Source organism: Patagioenas fasciata, chromosome 8, assembly GCF_037038585.1.
Source record: "Patagioenas fasciata isolate bPatFas1 chromosome 8, bPatFas1.hap1, whole genome shotgun sequence".
Taxonomy (NCBI): Eukaryota; Metazoa; Chordata; class Aves; order Columbiformes; family Columbidae; genus Patagioenas; species Patagioenas fasciata.
In genome coordinates this window covers 15,438,930-15,462,776 of record NC_092527.1, presented here as the reverse complement: position 1 = coordinate 15,462,776, position 23,847 = coordinate 15,438,930, and the positions used below count along the sequence as shown (strand labels likewise).

The window sequence follows — 23,847 nt, the reverse complement described above, 5'->3', positions numbered from 1 at the left end:
TCTCCAGGGAAAACTACACCTTCTTTCTCGCTCCATAGAGCTGTGCCAAAGCATGAAGCCTTCAGCCTGCAGCCCTGAAAGCAGACGAGCTTTTGAGCTAAGAGATGAGTACTTGTAACGTACATGACATAATCTGGGTAGGTGGACTCTTGTCACTGATATTTCAGTGCCTTATACTATTGTGCTTGAATCACTGATGAATAAAACCAATATGGATATGTAAGGTGAAAACTCTGCAGAAATAAATAACAACTAACTCATGTAAAGAACCAAACAAAACTTAATCCTATGCCTGTAACTTAAACTGCATTCATAGGCCAAACAGGTTTACGATTATTTTTCTCTTTTGTTCAATTAGCCATCAATTAGATTTTGACTTTAAAGTAACCAAGATTTTTATGTCAATCGACTGACATATGACTGATTATTTTTTTAATTGATACATCAGTTATGTAGGTGTCCTTCCACTAAATGAAAGACACTGTGATCACTTTTCTTCTGATAGATCATGTCAAGTTCAGGAGGAAAAGCTTTCCAGGAGTTCATGTCCTCTGTGACACCACTGAGAGAAGGAAAAGCAATTTTCCAAAAGAGGAGATGGAGCAAAATCTCTAATACGGAAATGCCTGGAAGCATAGAGTCACAATGGATTGCATACCGATGGGGAGCCACAGTTCATAATTTCAAATCCAGAGTCAGAAGTCCGTACTCTGAAACACTTTCTCTCTGATACCACGGTAAACCTTACTGCATTAAGCAAATCTATCAAACAGATCGTCCCTGGCAAGCCACTTCAAACACTATATAAAAATGCAGCAGAGAGGTCCTGAGTGGTGGCAGCAGAGACAACATAACAGCTGGTTTTGGAGATAGAACCAGAATTACAGGCTCTTTAAAGCTTCTTTCAGTCTCTGCCCAGCTCTTTATAAAGACACACCATGTATGGAAGTTGTGTCTCTTTTTCCACTGAGGTGACTACTTTGTTTGCCAGCTTGCAAAGATGCAGAGAAATTGATTTTAGTTTCATGCTTAATGGCTGTGACGCAAGTAGCACCTGCACAGCGTTGGGCGAGCTCCCCCGGCACTGACCTCTGGCCACGACACTCACAGCTCTAAATGGATCTCAGCAACCTACTGTTTTGTGGAATGGATTATTAGATGATTACTATGGAAATACAGGACACTAGCAGAATATTAGCATAATAAAGTATAAGCCAATAAACACAGCAGTTGCTTGTTGAAATATAAGTTCCAGTCAGGCAACTACACAGCAATACAAACAAAACAAAACATAGACAGTCTCTACCAGCTTTATAGTACTAAGCCTTTGAATTTTCTGGAAAATTACATTAGGGTTTTTGGTTGAGTTTGGGGTTTTTTGTATGTTTGGGGTTTTTTTCCTAGAATATTGCCAGCTTGCTTCTCCTCCCACACACACAGGCTCATAGCTCTAATTTCTCCCTGACAGTCTACTTACTGAATATCAAACAATCAGTGTTGATTGAGTTTGTAAAAATTGAGTTCCTCATCTGCTAGTCAATATTTTTGTTGAATTGCAACACTATAAATTTTCTTGGCCATTTATTTATTCCCCTTCCCATACGAACTAACCCTTCCCAACTAATAGTTAGGAATGTAACCTATTCACACATTAAATTGATCTATTATCCAAATCCCCAGTGTGCTGTTTTCTGTAATAGATGTTTAAGTACCATACTTTATATGCACACACAAATGCACATGAACAGATAAATCACCAAAATCTTTTTGAGATTCATCCCATTGAAACTACACGTATTCCTTAATCACTCCTAAAATATTGACCTTTAATTAACCTGAGCCACTAATGAATCTACAAATCTGCATTTAAATTGCTTTCTTCCAAAATAAGAATGCTCTGAAAATTGCATCAGCATTGCAAAGACCGGAAGAAAAACTTCAGGAGCAAAGGAGTGAATAAATATTCATGTATCATAGCAACTTTTTTTCTTATTAATACACATTACATTATTGTCTATATGCTTCTTGCAGTATTTTTATGTTTATGATACAGAACTAAACTTTATAAAACTTCATCCACCTTGCCATTGTTGTATTCAGCTGTGACATGAATGGGAATGCTACAGAATTGACTGTGTTGCTATTTTCCCAGAAATGTGCGTGACATGAGGTATTAAAACTTCAACTGCTCTCCCGGTTCCTCCCTCCAGCACGTACATGAACTTCAGTCCGTATTACTTATTGCCAAGCTTTCTTACAAACGCAGGATTCCAATTGTGCACACAGTAGCATGTCTGTGCACTGTGAAGTGCATGACAGCTGATGACATACCTAGTCTTGATTACTGTGACAAGTACATCAACAGACCACCAGTTTTAGCACATGGTTAACTGAACAAAGATTGATTCACCAAATGTCTTTTGTCCTATGTAAAACCTATTTTTGAAAGGTGCTTATATTGCTGCCTTTATTGCCACATCTGCCCAATGCCGTGACCTTTTTGTAAGTACATCAGTTAGGAAAAGTTGTGTTAACTTTTCTCTGAATGTGTTTTAAGATCTATATATTTAAAAAAAAGAAGAAAAAAAGTATTTATTTTGCACAGCTACAATATGAACAACTTCTCACATTAAAAAGAAAAAAAAAAAATTAGTAAGTAAACAGTGTCTTTTATGTTGTCTCCATTTGTTTCAGTCACCTGTACTGCATGTGCTAAGGAACTCCCTTGATGTAGGGCTAAGAGTCAAAGGGATAAGCTGTTGCAGAAAACACTACCAGCCACCAGTGGCAAAACACTTTTTTTGACCTGGAAGTAATGTGTTACTCTGCTCGGATATCACTACAGAGAAGACTATATGTTGTTATAGTTATCAGAAAACCCGTGTTTTTTCTGTATCACAAAAGTCATCTCACATCCCATCAGCAGAGTGGAAGGGAGGAAGGAGTCCAAGTGTGTGTGACAATATTGAAATTAGGATTAAAAGGCTAAGGCCTGAGCGTGCTGGTACCCATTATCTCTCTAATTATGTGGAATATACTCATTCAGCCCTCACAGAGTCCCCCCCAATATTTTGGGGGGATTTTGATAACTTTTGATCAATTCTAAAGTTTATAAAACAAATCAACAACTTCTCAGTTAAAATACACAGAACAGCGTGCGGGAAATAATTAGAATAGTGTTTACATGGCTTAGAGAAAATCGTTACCAACTTCTACACAGGATATGTTTAGCTTACCATTCTTAATTATCGTGGTCTAGAGTATTGAGTGTTAAGATTAATATACACCCAACTAACTAAAACTTTCTAAATTACAGAGTACTGTATCACGTGAGAAAGTACCATATTTCATGTCTATGGATGAACAAAATTCTCTAAAATAAATACGACACCAAAATTGCTATCGCAGACCTCAATCCTTAACAAATGTCTGTAACACTTACGGTACCAGACTAAATGCAAGCACTAGAGAACAGAAGTTATGGCAAGAAATGTTTTATACCACGTAGAGAAGTATTCTTAATTGAGAACTGAATAAAGCCTTTTAAACATTCAAAAGGAAGGAGGTGGTGGGAGGCACAGAATCAGGTACCTTTAAAGATGTTGTGAAAAGTATTCACATGCTTAACTATGCATACTGTCTGCCTGACTTCAAAGTTTGTGAAGCTTATTATAGCCTCTGAAGAACTCCTCAAATAATTATGTCTCAGATTAAGATATCTGGGTGAAAAGACACCCGATTCTCCTTCCAGTTCCTCCATTAACTTTTGTGTGATCATTGGCCTGTTATTGAGATAGGATTTGTAACGGAGCCTAAAAGAATTCCACAGGGAAATTCCACTGAAATTCTCTGATAAAAGGGTATCTCACTTCTTTACATTTCAAAAGTCTCAACCATCGTATTCCAGAGCATCAGTTTCACCATCTGTGAAATAATTATTTCTTTGACTCAAAGGACTCCTTAACAGAATTAATATTCAAAAATCACTTCAACCTTTTATCCTAATAAGAGTATACTACAGTTGGACAAAAATGTACATATATTTGAGTATGTATTATTCTTAACTCCAATACATCGATTTCAGCAGATACATAGAAATCTATTACAAAAAATCATAATCTTACTAGTACATTTCATGGGTGTCTAAAGGACTTCAGCCCATTAGGATATGAAGCTCATTTGTGCTAATGAAAACATCATGCCTCTCTCAACAGTTTATGTATTTGCCATGGAAAAGGTAGCAGAAATGCGTAGACCAAGAAAGAGACACCAGAGACATGAGGCAGGTCAGTTTGCTCAGCTCACACAAATAGCAGCATGCTTCAAATTGAAGAGCTGCCTGCAAAACGTGCATTAGTAGCCAAGTACTCTCTCTGTCCAAGTATGGTTCTGGGATGAACAACAGAAAACTCATTGTTGTGCCCTTGTATATGCACATAGTTCACACATTCCATGTAAAGAGAGCTAGTCACAAGCAGACATACCAAAAAAATAATTAAAAAAAATAAACATGATAAGTTATGTGTTGAAAAGCGAGGAAACACCAGAACTATTATGACTCGTAACTCGGATTTGGTCCTGTGTAGATTATATGCTTTTTCCATACATTTTCTTCCACAAGACCTACCTAATCTAGGCTGTGGGTATGTTGGATCGTACAGTCTCCTAGAAAGAAAGATAATGGAGAAACTTTGTGAAGAAATAATTAAATATGCCTCAAAACATTTAGAGATTCTGCCTGTTTCTGTTCTAAAACTACTTTCCACTTTGCACTCCACGAATGTATACTGGCCACACATATGACTGGCATAGAATTGACCATAATAACATTTTAATATAGTTACTTGCACTTCAGTTTCCATTAGGGTAATGGTCACTTTGGTTTTATGCTTTTTAAACAGCTCTTATGATAAAAGTATTACTGAAAACTGAAGCCGAATTCAGAGTATGTACTGGAGAAAGTATGGGGCTCAAAACAGACAAAATAGCTTGTCAGAGTGAAAAACACAAAAACTGCATGTTCAAATGACAGCACGGACGAGGGTAGTTAGGAGATCAGAGTCAAGGAAGGTTTGGTTGTCCTGAGTTTTGCATGTCCATTGCCAAGAGGAATGTTTGGGCAACCAGTTATTATACATAAGTAAATAGGCTAAGGACTAGAATTATTTTTAAATGCAAAATATGGCCCCAGAGTCACATCAATTAAACTACAACAGAATTATTTGGAAAGATGCAGTACAGAGCATGCTCTTGCTGGCCTCGCTGTTCAAAATGACTTCCATACACAGCCAACAGAATTAGACTTCTCTCAGTAGTCTCTTATTTTCATTGACTGCCAAAGAAGGGCTTCTGATTTATACATACAAGCATGCACATGCATAAATGTGTTCAAACACTCACCCACGTATCCATGTGCTTTGGAAAAACAGTGAAGATAAGACTTCTCTTGCTGTCATAAATTAGGACAGGCACAGAGATCTTCAATACTCCTGAGTCATGAATGTTTGAGCTAGAACCACGTCATTGTCCTGGAAAGTGCAACTTATGGAAACTACTGTTGCATGATTAACTAGTGTCTAAATCTCTGCAGGGAAGGAAAACAATTATTCTTAGCCGTAGCACCGTTACTGTATTTGTATTAATGGGAGGGAAGCAGAGGACCATCTGCAGAGCTTTCTAATAGGTGTCCACAATAAATAAATACCTGAACAATTTGAAGAAGTGCATTTTTGTTGCTCTCTTAGAGTCTATGAAATCCCTACTTTGGACACTGCAAGCCGTGAGGTCTAGAGAGTCCAAGTACGGACTAATCCTGCTTTTGCTTTCAGCACCCCATATGTAAAGCAGCAATACCAATTTCACGGTGTGGGGGCGGGGGAGGGGAAATCAGAACGATGAGACACAAAGAGCTAGGTGGCTATCAGACAAACCCCAAAGGAGCAGAACAGATACAGGATTAACAGAAGCTACCAAAGAATGGGAAATGGGTGATTTGTGTCCACTTCCATGAACACTCAGTTTACAAGTCAAAAGGAGCCAATGGAAACCATGGCGCAGAGCACTGGTCCTCAATCTCTCCTTGTTGTGATCTGAAAATTCAATGACAGCTTCAGAGCTTTTTAAAGCATATAGTTCATACAAGTAAAAGACAAACAGTATTTCAACATAGTAGGTGGTCTGTTATTGACTCTGATGTATAACTGCTGCAAATCTGTTTGAAACACAGCTGCTTATGACATATTTGTTAAGAAATATCTTATCAGTGAAGACAGAATGAAAAGAATGGTTACAGATAGACATATAAGTTTAGCCTACATTGAGCTAGGTTGCTACAATTTAAAACTTTATTTGATGTAGTCTAATTAGAAATATTGATTAAAATGAAGCCAGCTCACTGGAAGGATCATGCTAATAGGCTAATAATAACAATTGATTTCGCTTTGACAAATGAACCAAAATGCAAGCTGAAAGTACTTAGGTTTTGACCTATTTATGGCCCACATTCCCTTTTCTTCTTTGCTTTGTTGAATTTCTGAGATTTGTCTGGAATATTATTAGAATGAGAAATCTGAAAAACACATAATTCACAGAAGGATCTGACAACAGCCACTTCTATGAGGGCCCATTTTGAAATGATAAGCTGTTGGGTTCCCCCCTCGCTCCACTCCAGCTTTACTGAATTATACGTAGTGTGTGAGCAGCAGTAATAGTAATTAAAAATAATGAGGCCTGCTAGGTCTGCTAATTCTATTATCTTTATAGCATCAGGCTTCAAGCAACTCACCAGCAAAACAGCCCAGATGAGAAATCTCTTCAGAAGGTTCAGTGATTGTTTACAGTGCAACAGGATATTCTTTCCAGCCTGGAAAAAAAAAAAATAAATCAGAAAACAAAATCAAAAGCAGACATTAGTAGACATGGTTCAGGAAAAAAGCAAAGGTTAATTGGTTGCTAATTGGCACAAAACTATTAAATTTTTATTTTTTCTCCCCACAATAAAATCTGGGGTAACTAAATAAGGTGGTGTTTTGTTTGTTTGTTTGTTTTTTAGTTGCAAAACTCCTTAGTTTTTCTTGGAGTAAAATCAAGAATAAAATTTTGCATACTCTGACTTTCTGTGTACCCTATTAATTCAGTGTAAAAACCACGAAATTTTTCAGGAACCTTCTGCTTCAGTAGAACCAAGATCACTCTTCTGACTTGCAGTGTGCTAAAAAGCAGAACTGAGGTGTAGGTCTAAAGCAGGACTACGACACCATAGGTCCTTTGTGTCTCCAAAACCATTAAACACAGAATTTTATTTTATGTCTGTTACACTCTGATACCATCTCTCAGCCCCATAAGCTACAAATGATCAGTAGGAGATGTTTTTTGCAGCTCACAGACACTTAATTCCTTACATGACAAATTAAAGAGCAGAATTTCAGTTCCTAGGTTTGACATTTGCAAAACAACTTTCAGAAGACGATTAAATGTTCTGCAATCTCCCTGTTTCTGCAGGCAACCCAAACCAGTAGCCTTCTGGAAAACTCCGAATAGGCACCCTCTGACTCTAGAGCCTCATTCAGCAGCTCATTTGTGTTCCCTGCATCACCAGTTCTACAGTAATGTCTTTATCCATCGTGGCTGGAGGCACATTTTCAGGGTTAGAGGTGAAATGTGCACGTGCGTGTGTGTGTGCACGCACAAGAGGTCCTGGGGGAATCTTGCAGTAGTTAAAGCATCAATATTTTTTGAACCGAGAATCACCAGGTTTAGCAAAGGAAGACAGCATAGCTCTGATTACAGCATTTGGTCTCACTACAAGCATCCTCAAATCTCCTTTGAATCACAAAGGTAACCAACATCATTAAGACACTAAAAAAGTAGCTATTTAAGAAGATGATTGCAGTGTGTCACAGTTTAAACACATGGAAACTACACATTACTATTTATAAATGTTTCCCAAAACCTTGATCCAATTGCCGCAGCGTGTAAAAGGTAATGCAAACTGGCAGGCACTGTGGTAGCATGTATTACTTGAAGACTAGGAGTGGGGAATAAAATTCAAATAAAACCAGAAACACAGAATAGTTAAGGTTGGAAGGGACCTCTGGAGATCATCTAGTCCAGTAAGTATATATGTAACTACTCCTACATTTATTCAGTCCTAAGATTACATTCGGCCCTCCGAAGGCAACTGCGAGGATGATGTGGCCCCCGGTGAAAATGAGTTTGACACCTCTGATCTAGCCCAACCCACCTGCTAAAGCAGGTTCACGTAGAGTAGATTGCACAGAAAACATTCAAGGTCCTGTGTTTTCCACAAAAATCTAAGAAGTGTAAATTTTTTATTATTGTTATTTTTAAATGAAACTGAGAATCAAAATACAAAGATATAATAGTTTCTATCAAATGTATTTTCATGTTGTTTAAAACATCATACAAAATAACGCCATTGACACTAGATGCCATGTAATTTTGCTATTTAAATGGAAAAATCAAAATCCCAAAATATACCACAAAACAGGCTTTTTTTTTTTCAGTTTCAGGACACCATCCTTATTTATCTGAAATGCTTTGACCAGCTCCAGGTCTTTCCACAGATTAGGATATATTTGAGGATATGTTTTATTTTTAAGATACATATCTTAACAGTAAGGAGTGTGTGGTTTCACTCTTTTAATGTATTTTTTCTTCTAAGATTTTAAGATAATGATAGAGCATACCTAATAATTCTGAAAGAAATGCACTTAACAGGCAAAAATACAGAGAACTTTTTCAGGGACATATTTGTACTTCTTGGTCAGAAAGATATGCAGCTAAATACAGCATGAGGTTGGTTAAAGGACTAGTAACAAATTACTCTGTCTGTATCCTTTGTAACATAGGAAAAAAGTAAAAGAATCAAAATATAAAATAAAAAATATAAAACTTCGTATGTGAAAAAGAGAAAACTATGTGCTTAACTATTCAGTATATCAAAAAATCAACATTAGACTTGAGATTTTTTTACCCTTTTTAAAAAAAATTCCTATCTGACTAACAATGAGGATATTTATGTCAATAAACAATGTCTTTTACATTACTTGCTTTCTCCATTATTTGCTACTACAGTGTGTACACCTTTTACTCATATTCCCAGTATTTTCTGTGAAATCATCAAATTCTATACAGTAACTTTTTGGGACATGCAGTATGTATGTAGTCTCTTCAGAAAATGTACCTGTCTGCCCAAGTTGTGTTTCCATCTGCCTGTGGACTCTTCCACATCAGAAGCCACAAGGAGGTAGCAGCAAAATAAAGGTCAGAGGTCAACAACAGAAACCGAAAAATCTCTTACATGTATTTCTATTAAATAGAGAATTAAAATCTTAAAATTCAGCAGGAATAAAAACAAGAAAGAGTACTACCTGTCTGAGATGTGGTAACCAGGCCTCTGGGATCTGTATATCACTAGCCAGAAACAGATGGAGCTGAGGGGGACCTGCAGGAGATGCTTACCAGCACATTTCACGTCTTGCAAACACAAGAGACATCAAACTTCAAACATCATGAGACTCTTCCAGCTATCCTGGACTCCTGACCTCCTTTCCTTCAGCTCTGTTTTCCTTGGAGTACTATTACTACTACCTCTTCTAACTTACATCCCTACTATTAATAGGAATATTATCTCATGCGGATGTTGTCATTCTCGGACATACACAAGAATCTTCACACTGTTCTCCACGCACCTCTATATGAACATGGACTTATTTTTTATCTGTTTGGGAAAAAACAGGCTGGTCTTGGTTCTCATGTGCAGAAGAGCAAAGACAATTCAACACTGTGTGCTTCAAATACCTTAACAGATAAGGTAAGTTCAAACACAGACTTCCAAGAACAAGGGTCAAAGCATTGGACATGCAACCATAGAAGCAGAATCCTCAGTGATTTTAAAAGGAGTTTTGAAGAGACTATAAGTTCAGATCAATTATGCATTTGATTTAGCAGCGGTTGTTTAGTTCACCATCTCATTTTTTTATCTTCAATACCTTCTTCCAGCTATCTCATATACCATCCCATAATTGCTATGGATTGGAGAATGCCATTCTGTGGATTGAGTGGAAATGAAAAGCATAGGAGGGAAGTCACAGATAATTACACTGGTTAGCATTAGTCAGAATCCAAGGTAGTGCTGGCAGAGAAATGCAAGGAAATATGAAATTGCTTTTCAGCCCAATGCTGGGTCATTGCCGCATGGAATCACAGGGAAAGCGGTCAGGGAAAAATTTATTAAAAACCAAGCAGTGTGTTCCAAAGAGAGGCAGCCCATCCCTCCTTCCTTTCAGGCATTTACAACGGAGCACTGGAACTCCTAAAGGAAAAATTCAGTAATTTCAGCTATAACCTCTGAATGAATGTATAAACAACTTCAATGGAAAAGACAGAAAGAAAGAGACACATTAGACCATTCTGAGTATGTGGATTTAGGCAACAGAAGCAATCAATCTCCCCAGTGCAAGTAAAGAGCACAGGGGAAATGTAGGACTCCAGTGAAACAGATCATACATCCACTGTCACTAGGAACTTCCACAGCAGCCATCTACATTGTTGTTACTTTTATTTAAACACACATTAACACAATGATAATAAAAGGCTTTTGTAACATACGAGCAAAATGACATCTTACAGTACTCAACATGTTTTTTTTGCAAGGAAAATGTAAAAGGAATAATTAGGAAATTAATTATATAATCACCCTAATAAAACATCACTACAAGCTGCCATGTGAAGTGTGGCCTTACCCTCTGTTCCCAGGTCTTTGCTCCTACCTTGGCTGACACTAGTGACCATGCTGCTCTAACATGCTCTGGATCAGGAACCTGAGCCAACAAGAAACTTAGCAAGTAAAAAGGATTAGTTCTCAGGCTGGATCAGGTCTCTTGTTCTAGGGGCACGATCACAGGGACACTTCCTCAAGCACACAGGAGGAACAAAGTGAGCCCCTGACAGGGAGGGAGAGTGGGACTGTCCCTTTCAACAGCACTGCAGATTTACACCCAGTGGAGCTGCCTGTTATAGCCTCAGCCTGGGCACCTGATCTTCTCCAAGGCAGACAAACAGCAGTGTTAAATAGGGAACAGGTTCCAGCATACATGCATCAACTGTATATCCAAAAGCACTTCTGAAAATGATAGAGACAATGACTTCTGTCCCTATCAGCAGAAAAGGCAAAGCCAGTCTTTTCAAAAGTGTGAAAGAATTGTAGAGAGAGAAAATGGCTAGGCAAGAACAATTAACACCTTTCTCAATTATGCCTTGCTAGAAGTTCATTCTCCCCACACATTATGTACTTGCTTTCCAGATGGAAATAGATTAAATTAATTGGGTTAAGCGTGTTTTTTTAATAGCACAACAGAAAGGGTATTGACAAACCTACAGTGAACAGGTACAGCAGCTGTGCAAATGAACTACCTGGGCAAAGGACTACAGAAAGCCCGATTTTTATATATAACAACTACTTATAGAACAGAAAGGGAACACTTTTCTAGATGGTAACACCTTCTCATAAGCTCCAAACTTATGCTGTAGCCAACCCTTTTCCAGCATTATCATCCTCACAAAGCCAGAATTGATTACTTTGATATGCAGAGTCACAGCTTTGCAGACTGCTGTTATAATTTCTTTCTGGATCTTATTAGTGGATATTTTAATTTCTTGAGGTTACATATGCCAGAACTGATGATTCTTCTAAAGTAATTGTATGCATGTTCCCTGAATCCTACAGTAACAGGTGACTCAGAAATATGAGAATCCTGCTGAAGACAGTGATTGAAGGAGCAGCCAGATTCCAGAGTTTAGTCCCCAGCATCGCCCAATGGTGTTTAGTGAGGATCCTTTCAAGCAAGTCATCAAGAAACATTTGTACAGTAGAAAACAAATCAAAATAACACTGACCAGTGTTTCTTTTTGGCTCTAAGACTAGGAATGTGCTTTCTCTGAACATATGCCTAAAATGCTTCATTTTGTTACTAAGGAGATTGGAATTGTCTTCTTTACATATGATAGGCATATCTACATGTCTCAGTTTGATATCTGTTAAGTAAAGCTTATTTGTTTTGTCTGAACAACTATGTCAAGTTAAATAGCTCTGTCACTGAGAAAAGCAGATGCTGGAGCTGGCCTTCCTAAACTCCAGGCAAAGCCTGCAATGAAACACAATTACGACTTTTTTTGTCTTGTCTTTGTACCACTGTGTTTTAAGTCAGTACTGTTTGTAGAAACAAAAGTAGTATCACAAAATACATTTGCTATACTACTTGCTAAAAATGACTTACTGTGTTTCAGACTGAGCACTTTAATCAGTCTTCAAGAGAAACGTGGGAATCATAAAACTAAAAACCTGTACTCCTGTCCTCTACCTTAGCATACCTTCCAAATTTTACAGATTCTTACAAGGTTCAAAACCTGGAAAAAGGTAAAACAAAAACTGCTGTTACCGTATAGTGTGCCAACAGAGCAGAAGTGAGGAGATGAGAGTGCACACGAAAGTCACCTTCACAAGTAAAAAGAAATTCAGGTGTCTGGCCTGGTGAGTACACACTGCTGATGGCATCACTCTGGTCCTGGCTTGGAGTCACGACTATGCCAGCCCTTTCCTCCACCCTCCTATTCATTCCTACTTTTCCTTTTTGCTGCCATTGCCATGCACACATAGCCATGCCAAGAACTGGGTTCAGGGAACTGATTCAGCTGAAAATTAGCTGAGGAGGAGGAGAAACAGGGACAATGAGGGTCAACAGGAGCAGCCTGCAATTAGATTGGCTTAAACTAATCTTGGAACAATACCCTCAGTACCCAAAGAGGCTATTCCTCTTTGTATCTATCAAGATGTGCAGAGAGTCAGCTACCCCATTTAATTGCATAGGCATAGCTAAAAGCTATGAATGTGAGAGGAAGGAGATAGCCTTGTCTGAAACTTTATAATGTAACCTGGTGCACTGTAGACATAATAAAATTATTTGCTAAGCCAGTCCACACATTAGAAGAGCAGCTGGCTAGTGCCTAACTACAAAATTACTCTGTAAATGAAAAGCAGGAATAAAGAGTAGCCAAATGGAAAAATACTTCCTGACCCAGCCAAAGAAAATAATTTACAACAGTTTCCCAGCACAGATAAAGAAAAAAGGGTGCATGCACAGCACTAAGATGTAGAAACTGAACTTCAGAGTAGTCATGAAATAATTAGATACTTGCATGGGTGTTTCAAGAACAGTTATCTGGGGGTGGGGGGGAGTAAACTTTTTTTTTCTATATAGTTTATGAAGGAGGATATTCAAGATCTAAAAGCTGACACGTAATAACAAGCAACTGATACTGTACTAATATTTATATATTTTTTCAATGTAAAATCATCTGCATCTCCATACCACCTTTCATCCAGTAATCCCCAAGTTCTTTACATAAAACTGTTCCAAACCAAGGTTAACTCTCAAAAGTCAATAAAGGGACTATTTTATTGAGATAGTCCATCCCTAAATGAAACTCATAGCATTTTATAGGCATGGAAATAGTTACAGATTTGCCTCATCACATGGCAAACAGAAGAAAGACCCTAAGGTGTCATTCCTTCCTCAATGAAATAAATGGCAAAAATCTCATTGGCCTTCGCTTGTGTGTTTCACCATAGTAGTTACATTCCCAGCAAGTTTAAATTATTTTAATTTCAATTAACAAATCTATAGCAATTTACTCCCACAAATGATTTGTCTTAAGTATTCTGATGTACCTGTTCAGCTGTAACTAGTGGAATTCAATTCTAATTATTACCCTCTCTTTTTTTCCCCCCCCCACCCCGAAAAAAATCTGGTTTTATTCTTTTCTCCATAACAGCTGTGGGACTATGGTAAGTAAAAATAAGTGCCTGCCTTCTTAATTTTGTCTAATTAAAGACATGTCTCCATTTTGGATGCTCAGGCCTTAGAAAAATACAAGTTTTGGCAGACTCGTCCTAGTTGCTAGTGTTTCCTACACGTGCACGCAGAGAGATCTGAGAGTGTAATGTGCACAGTACTGTCCACATTGTACTCTTAACACAAAAAACTGTCTTAATATAAAAATTCTGTACTGTCAGGCTTTTTTTTTTTTTTAGCAGCTCTATCAATTTAATAGAAGCTTCATATCTTTCAGAGGAACAGTAAATACATGCAGTTGAAATAAATACAGGGATCATATATGGTCTGTTGACCCACTGGTTCTCTTGGATGCTGCAAATGAAATAAATAGTGCTGAACATTATCCCCGAATCACCATGGGACAAACAAGAAAAAATTTCTCAAAGTCATATTTTAAGGTCACAGCAGAGGTGGGGATGGAAGCCAGTTCCCGCAAACTTCTAGTCTGCACCTCAAGCTTTTGAGAGCTGCATATTTTTTTAAAGAGATTGGGTGTTTCAAAGGAACAACAGATATGCAGGAATTGGTGATCACTGCTTCAGATAAGGATCCAGCTCTCCCTACTTTTCACATCCAGTTACTGGATGTATCAGACCTTTTTCTTGCTTAAGTTTCATGAGGTGTGCAAAGCTCAAGTCTTGGCCCTCCATGTGAACACTGAAAAACATATACCTGTGAACAAGGTGGTTTCAGCCACTCGGTAGGTGATAATCTTCCCTATGCTATGGTCTACAAAGAGCTTCACTCACAGAAATAAAAAGAAAAGCCTTCACTACCTTTTAAATGTGATAAGGAAAATTACAAGGACTCTGAAGTATTAAACCCATTCTTACTTGTGCATATTTTGTCAGAATAAGAGTGCTAGCCCTCTTATCTATGCAAATTATCATTTTAGAATTTGTGTGCAACAGTTACATGCCTCCCATCATGTTGCAATGTAAACCAATTCAGCAGGTTATTTGGATTTCCCATGCAACAAAAAAAGTCACGTCATATTGGTAGCAAAATAGCTGGTATTATCAAAGATTATGACAGTATCTATGAAGGCACACATTCCCAGGACTAGACAGAACTGAATAGTAAGAAGCAACATAGAAGACATTTAGAAGCCAGTAATAAAAATTAGTTGATATATGTTAATACAAGAAAGTGATATCTGTTTCCCGTGGCATATACTGTTTCTTTCCCCACTTCCATTTATATGCCAGGTAAAGTATCAACATGAAAAAGCCATAGCAAAACCAAAGTTCAGTCATGCACAAGAAAAAATAAATTCTACTATATATATTTCTCTCTTATTTGAGACATTAACCTTTTGACTGTTTGAAAGGCCTGTCTGGAAATGTGGATGTTTGGTAACCACATCTACTGTGAAGCAGGAAACAGAGACAAAATCTTTTCCTACAGCATGAATTGGTAAAAAAATGAGTTCTATAAGCTCCGTTGTAGATCACATAACCCAAAGCTGACTCAGCTTCCTTCTACAGTTAAGAAATTTAATCAACACCCTGTTACCAACTAACTTTCTGAGAAGACTTCTGAGATTTAATGAGCTCAACTTTGAAGTGCCAATGGATCAAAATGGACATAGGAATCAGTCAAGACCTGCAAAACAAAAAACTTACAGAAAACATACTGTTTGGCAGAAAATGAACTCAAATTTATCTGAGAACATGGTGCTTTCTGGATTGAAAGTAATAGAGAAAGCATTAAATTTTGCCAGTCCTACTGAAAAATTGTCAAGTAAAGACATTAATGTAAATAATGAATTAAATATAAGTTTTAAAAGAAAAAATATACTCATTTATTCTTTAATGGGATTTTCTTGTTATCTTCTCTAAAATTCTAGTGAACACATACTTGAGGACAAGAATGGATGTTTCTTCCACTAAAACTGGAGGAGAGGTGGAGGGAGCCCGTATACATCTTAGCAAACTAATTTATAGTCCTCTTGTTTTTACACAGCAGGAATGTTCTACTTCACTTGCTTATGAATTTCAGATTTAAACATTTCTGATTTTTTTTTCTGAGTACATCAGATTTTTGCAGCATTGATTCAGAATAATAATGGGTTCTCACTATTTTTATTCAGAGTCAAGATACAATATCACAAAATTTGAGAAGATTCTGTTGTTAACAAATGATACAATTGAAAAAGGTAATTATAGGATATTCCATCCGGAAATTTTTACTGGGATATGAACGAATATGGCACTTCTACAGGAACAGAACTAATAGTACAAATTCTAGAGAAATTCAAAGAAAAGGGTCTATAAAAACCAACTGAAGCACAGAGAGGATTACTGAAATGAGGATGTGAGATACAGTTAAAGCTGAATAAAATATTCAATTTCCAAGAAAAAAATGTAACTGTATTTTCTACCTGTTAAGCTTTAAAAGATACTTAAAACCTATTTGAGTTACCACACCACGTGGGAGTCCAGTCATGGAACCAGCCCTGCTATAAACTGGGCAAACTCCAAGGAAAGGAATAGTCATGTAGCCAGAGCATTCAGTGTAAGTAGAAGACAACGGGCACAAAAGGAACAAGATGTGGCTTTAAGACATTTCAGTACTTTCATGCTTTCTGAAAGAGATGATTACAGTAATAAGTGGTTGTTTCTGTTGATATTACCAGATGAAATAATGCTGAACTTGGCTAAGTTTTACGCAGCTGAGCTGCCAACTGACTGTATGGTAGTAATTCAGTATCAGTTCAGTTTTGGCCCAGGGTTTCCATCACTGAATTTCTGTTTGAATAGTCTCAGACATGGCAAGAACGTCAGTATGCTAAGGTTTCTCTTGGACAGCTTTTCATACATGTTTATGGGAGCTTTCATGTTTGTGACTTGAAGCAGAGTATTCAGTGCTACAGTGAGGATAATTACAATGCAAGACTTTAGAAGTTCAGGGTTGTTTTATTTTTCTTAAACGAAAATAAGACTTGCCAGTTAGTAATGCAAAACGTTAATGACAGGGTTCATAGTTCTGAGAAAACCTACATCAAATGCAGCCAGGCAAACTTACAGTGTCAGTCACCTCTGTTCAGTATGCAGCAACCTGGTTTCCTACGGTGGTGGGAGCACACAGCGCCAGCTTGTCACAGTCTATTGGACTCCTCCGAAGGCTAAAATCAAAATCATCAATCAGTAGGAGCCTTTTGGTGCTCTGTGAAGCTGTAGCATGAACCAAAACAGCAATTAATCATTGTTTAATAGGCTTTTTAATACAAGTGTGGTGAGTGATACATTTCAGCCTGCTTCTTTCTCCCCTCCCCGGCTTTCCACATCTCCAGGAGAAAGGAACCAGAGGAAAAAGAGAAAAACAGTAAGGTAAAACACATGGTAGCTGATATCCCATCACTGACATTAAACTGGGACTTCACAATGGTGTCTCTGGTTGTTGACTGCCAAGTCCCTACACAACTGCTGCAGGGAGAGACCAAGACATGGAACTAGTGCCAATCTAATGGGAGACATTTTTCCTTCCCACTAAATAAAAAAAAATTACATCTTGTCTTTGTCTCTTCTATGCCTTTTTCCCATTAAGACAATCTAATCAAGAGAATATCACATCTCTTTTTCTTTTTAGCAGGAAAGTACATACTTGTAGCAATAAGTTGGCTAACAAAGACAACTTCGTAATGTATTTAGAGTAAGAATTTTCACCCACATTCAACAGCCAGCCATAAACATTTTAACATTAAGTTGAAAAGAAAGTAAAATTTTTCATTCTTCCACTGTCACCACTAAGAGACATGCAGATTAACTGCGTAATAACTTCCCTGGCCACCTCTACCTCAAATAGGTATTGTAGATGTAAGATTTGCATGCAGTCTCATATTTGCAGTTTGTAAAATTGTTTGGCATTACTTTGTTTGCTTGTCAGTGTTTGAGTTGTGGTTTTTCTAATTCAAAACAACATTTAAGTCAAGCTGCACACCTAAGTACTAGATTAAGTGTATGCAAACTGCATCTATGTGTCAAGCAGTTTGCACCATCACAGAGTAACTGGGCATGAAAAGACAACATTTTGACAAACACTTAGAAGTCTCCTTCAATAAAATCCAAAGGCTGCTTACTCAGATACTTGATAGTCCTGGACATTCTCCTGCAAGAGAAGCTTTTTTTTTTTTAATAAGGGCTCTTGTTGAAAACAATGATTATTGCTCTCTTGAATGGATTCTAAACTTAAGATTATTTTTTTTCCTTAGAGTCTGATTACAGATTAATTCTGCTGACCTGCTTTAAAGCACACATTCCAAAATACTGACAATAAACTGTTCAATAACTTTATTCAGGAGGGCAAAAACTGTGTTTCTTATACACCAAAATTGATCCTTCTGTGAAAACAAAAGGAACAGGCAGCTTTATTTTAAACAAAATACATCTTCATCCTGCAGGTTGCTCTCTGCAGACATTAGATAACAGGTTTTCCATTTATAATTCATGATAATTTATGTCTCATCAATGTTGTAAAGAAAAAATCACCACAAAATTAAATCCACACCAATGGACAGAAAGAGGAGACCATTTTTCTCCTCATTTTTTTTTCTTTTACATTGATCTGCAGTTTTTGTGCACCCTCAATGTAAAATTGAAAGAAATATTGAAATCCCTAGTGAGGACTTGCACTGTTTTCCATTTTCCGAGGTAAATATGTTGGTTGAGAAAGGGATTGGAAGGATTTAGAGACTTGGTCTCAACTGGGAACTGGTGAACAGATGGGGCCAGAGACAGATACAAACTCAGCAAATTGGGCAGGACCAGGCACACCCCAGAATTCTGGGTAACAATGTAAATGACAGGGATATGCCCCCTGCTCCTAGGTCTTTAGAAGACTCGTGCCTTTCCAAGCAGGTTGCTCCACAGTGCTGCAAACTCAGGGTAGGTTTTTTAGTTGCCCTTTTCTTTTTTTTCAAATATAATGTGCATTGTAATGTAAACTATTGATATTTCTACCTCAGGTCAGTTAAAAATGAAAATGCATTACTTACACTAAAATAGGACACAAAAATAACCTAAATGTAAACAAATTAATAGTTCATCTTCTGAGACACCAGATTACTAAAATTTTAACTGAAATACCTCCCTAAAAGCCTAAGAAGGAACCTTCCCAATATACATGGTACACATGAAGACAGAACCAGTCTCAGTTACAGGCAGGCTAGTATAGAAAAACATAAGATAAGTAGATGCTGAAGTTATTCTGTTAAGCTGTCTCTTAAAGTAACTGTTTAGTCACTCAGGAGGAGCCTGGACACATGCATGAGACTCAGCATTGTCTAAGGGACACAAGACACAGGCATAAAACGCTGCTTGTGTAGCAAATGGAATGCTTGTTAGGATGGAAATCCTAACCGCTCCTTCAGCTAATGCTTTGCACATATGTTAATGTTAACAGATTTTGAAACAAATCCTTTGTTGGGTTACAAAAATGCTGTGAAGAAAACTTACAATCAACTGTTCTTCCTACTGGAGCACCAGAATCAGTAACTAAACTGTTTAAAAATCACACTCAACACCATCATGTTCATACATACAACCAGAAACACTTTTTTTAAAAACAACTGTCACTAAATGAGGCAATCTTAAGACACATTGGGAGGGGAATATCCTTTCTCAAAAATTGATCAGTAAAATAATTTACAATTAAATTAAAATTAGTTTTTAAAATTTGATTAAAATTAATTTAAAATTTAATGTTATATAATTAAAACTTCAAATCAATTGGTCAAGTCATTAGCAACTTGACATTAAGTCAAAGCAACTTCTTACAGAAATAGTTCAGAATGACAAAGATTCATGAATAACTTCAATATTTACTGTGAAAATTAACACATTCAAAGAGGAAATTACTTAAGTAAACAAAAAAGTTTAGGAGTAAATGGGGAAATAAACCGTTCTTAAAAAACTGAAAGGGCTAAATCTGGATGAAGTATTAAAGGTCCAATTTGGCAGAACAGTTCAAAATGTATTTCTAGTTAAATCTGAATCTTTACATATTGCAACTCCATGCTTTCTATTTTTAAATTGTGAGGGAAGGAAAGCTTTTCCTATTCACAGGTTTCAGGAAAAGCGAGTTTGGTTTCTCAAAAGAAGAAGAGAAAGGCACAACAACAGACTTAAACAATGCTTGGGAGCTAATTCAGGTCTAGGGTAGAGTTGATATTGAAAGGCCAGGGAGATTTTCATTACAAAGTTTGTAAAAACACTTTACTGATATTCAAAAGTGTGGACAAACCCCACTGTCTTACCTACAACTGCACTGACCCAAGAAGCGTGACTGCACCAGTGTTCGATAAAGTACTAAAAGAAACAAATTTATTCAGAAGTTCTTAGAAAGTTCTGAAAGAAATACAGCAGCTGCCTGTCCAGATTTAGCAATCCCACTGCACGCGGCTTAGAGACTCTCATCAAACTACATGTTTTTCTAAATGGAGCAGACACCCATGAATCAATTACTTCCAGCCCAAAACAGAAGTATTCTTCCTAGTGTTCCCTACTAAAATGAATACTACACCTATTAATGAGTATGAACAGTGCTTACAAGCACCTGCATTAGGGTATAAACTTAGTTTAATGTGTGTGCCTGGACCCTTATCAGTGAGTTGCAAAGGGCAGCTGGTGGTTTATGTCTCACGTACCATTGAGAACTCAGGATGAGCAATATCAGAGACACTACAAAATGGCTTATCATTATACCATCATGCTTGGGTCTCAGTTTACAAAATACAAGTCTTTTTTTCATACCGGGAGAAGAAAAACTGAAAAAAATGACAGCACTGCTGGGTCCTTTACCACATATGCATGGGAGAAAACAGTCATTTAAAATAATTTCAAAAGTTTAAGCCATTTGGCTGAAGAAATAACATTAAAAAAGATAAGAGTGGTAGGGAAGAGAGAGACTTCCACTAGCAAGCTCCTTATAATTTTACTTTTAACCTGATTCGTCCAAATAATCTTGTACTGCGCATTCCCTTGCCTGTTAATGAAAATGCCTAAAGCCCTGGAAAAAAGCACAAAGCCATAAATAAGTAAGTGATATTTAACCAATAAGACATGACACACAAATAATTTCTGGACCATTAATGAACGTCTCAGGTGCATTGTAAAGCATGGGGCCAAAGGTCTAGATTGTCTTTTCTTCCTCATAAAACAGGAATTATGAAAAATGCAGGAAGAGGGCATTAGGGAAGAGTCATACTCCTGTGTTTATAGAGGGATGCCATGGTTAAAATATGTCTCATAGCCAAGATGAGAGCTCTATTTTTGGCCAAAGCCTAATCAATTTCTTGGATATGAAAGGTGACCATATTTTGGTTCAGGTTTAAATTTAAAGGTTTACCTTTCCTCAGTCATTAAATTAATTTATAACTTCTGATGAAGTCTGGCATAGGGATTTGAGAGCTTTCCACTCTCATTCGTATTTACCAACAAACCAGAGAGCAGCCTAAATTATTTAAAGAAACATCTGTGGGAGCTAGGAGTCAGCAACCTTTTACAAAGCTATGCCAGGGACAGTTGCTCACGGCAGCAAGGAGAAGGGAGACACCAGTCTTCAACAGCATAACTTTCTTGAGTTCCATGAAGTATTTTGATGAAATACATAGTCACCACCTGCATTTTTTCTCAATAGCTGAGTCTGTCACTGGTTTTTGTAAGCTGATACTTTTTGTTCTTTTACTTAGCACAGAGGCTTTTGGTGTCCTTCCCCTTCGCATGCTCTCTAACCTGAAGGGTCACCTTTTTTCCCCCTGCCTTGTAGCTACATCACAAAAGTAGGGTGTTTGCAATGTCATTACAGCAGTTTGCAACTTCAATGTTCCAATCAAAATCTAAAAGAGAGCTTAAAAACTATCCCCCAACTTCTAAATCTTCAGGCAGATTGATTCAACACGTACTTTTATTTCAATGGTGCAAATCAATATTAAGTGCCAGGAAAAATAACAGCAACAACAAACAAAACCAGAATAACACCACCAAAAACCGCCAGAGTTTTCCGGTTTCATTTGAGCAACGTGGTCATTTTCACATCTTGATATCCGTATTACCAACCAGCTATGTTAAACACTTTTTATTTTCCATTGTACTATGGAGGCAGATAATGATTAGAATTACAACATTATTAGGATTATTGATTTTTCTTAAAAAAAACATCTGAAGAGTTCATATTAATTTTTTTTAGCAGGGCTGCCTCAGATACAGATCAGCAAAGAAAGAATTAGTTCTGACAGACCAACCAACCTCCATGGGCACGGGGAAAAAACAGAAATGCTAGCCCCTGTCCACAGCCAATTGTCAAGGTAACCTGTGAAAGGAGCACTCTATTAAATGGATGTGGCTGAGGTTAGCAGTAAATAACGCGTGTTCTATCTCTTTCTAGGGCAAAATCCTTGCATTATCCAAGAGTGCCCATACCAGAGGAGAAGAAAAAAACCAGCTGGTAAAGAACAGTGTTCTTTGAACTCCACATTTCCTTAAATTCCAGATTGAAGCAATAGTTTGTTACTGACCAATAAGTTCAGAGTACATAAAATAGTACAATGATGGAGTATCTCGGAAAAATTTTACACAGGTCAATCATCACAGGTTTTTGAGTCTACTAAATAAATATTTTGTATTTCTAAACAAATGTTTGCTAATCTTTAAAGCCACAAAACAGTTAAAAGTGCAAAGCTGACACCAAGCTGGATTAAAGAACTTCCCAACAAATGTCTGGGGAGATTTCTAGCGCACACCATGATGTCACACAGCAGCTGTACAAGAGGCAGATCTGCTGAAAGGCCACTGACAACACGTGAGACACGCTGGGGAGAATGTTCTTTCTGACTTGCTTGCTAATCCTCCTTCTCACAGCTGACAGCCCTGACACCTCAGACAAGGCTGAAAATTAACTGTTGTTATAAAATAAGTGAACAGGAGTCTCATGAAATTGAATGGGCTTTGAGCTTATAAATTCTGTTGGCAACTCATCTTTGAGTGAGGGACTCATAAAAACTTTTAAAATGCAACTCTTCTAAGAATCAGAATCTTCTTTTTCAGAATTTTAGACAGAGGTTACAGGTCTCTTGTTTCACATTCTCATGAAACAAGTCATCTGCTAAACAGCTTAGGTCTTAAAACGCCTGGAAGCAGAGAAATCACACTTTTTTTTTTCTTCTAAAAGTCCCAAAGCAGTACATTTATACATTATTCTAATTAGGGTTGAATTTCCTTATTTTGAGGAGAAAAAAAAAATAATTGTGACCAGTGTTTGTGGGACTGAAAGTAATTACACCTTTGTCAGAGCTTTATGAAAGAAAAAACAACAGAAACAACAGAAGTCTGGGTAGATAAGTGGCCTCATAATGGAGGGTTGCTGGACAATATTCTGCCACAGAACAAAAGCTGCACGTGCTTTGTAAGAAAAATGTTTTTACAAATTGCCTGAAAGTTGACCTGGAGGTACCAGAGAGCAGAGGAAAGAGGGTGCTGGCTAATGAACCATGGAATTATGAAAGGTGGAAAGGAAAGAGACATATTAGGTTAATATCCAAGCGTGCAATAGCTGTACAGGATTCCTCAGAGTACATTTTCCTGACATTTTTCTCAGTCCCTTTTAAATGGCTGAACTTACTGGTTTTTTATCTCTTCTCTTGAAGTTCAGTTCCACTGTCTAATAAAACTTCATGTCAGGAAACTTTTCTTGGTGTTCAGCCTAAATTTCTCCTTCCCCAATGGCAATACATTATTCCAGGTTACAACCTCTTGTTCTTTCGCAAGAAGATAAATTATTCTTAATTTTTAATATTTATCCTTCACAAATAGTTATTAACAATTATGTTCTTAACTCTCAGTCAATTGGCCAAGCTTTAAACATATAGATCCCATAAATCAGCCTTGGTGCTATTTTTTTTTTCTTTGCAGTCCCTGAAATTGCATTACAGCTT

General features: G+C 37.3%; 1 long non-coding RNA gene across 1 annotated transcript in view; it reads right to left on the bottom strand.

Annotated features, from left to right (window-relative positions):
* Positions 1-6,784: 6,784 nt before the first annotated feature.
* Positions 6,785-23,847, bottom strand: part of LOC139828491 (uncharacterized) — a 29,933-nt gene continuing 12,870 nt past the window's right edge. The window contains exon 4 of the long non-coding RNA XR_011740167.1: positions 6,785-6,862. This is a non-coding gene — a long non-coding RNA (uncharacterized lncRNA). The remainder of the gene's footprint in view (positions 6,863-23,847) is intronic.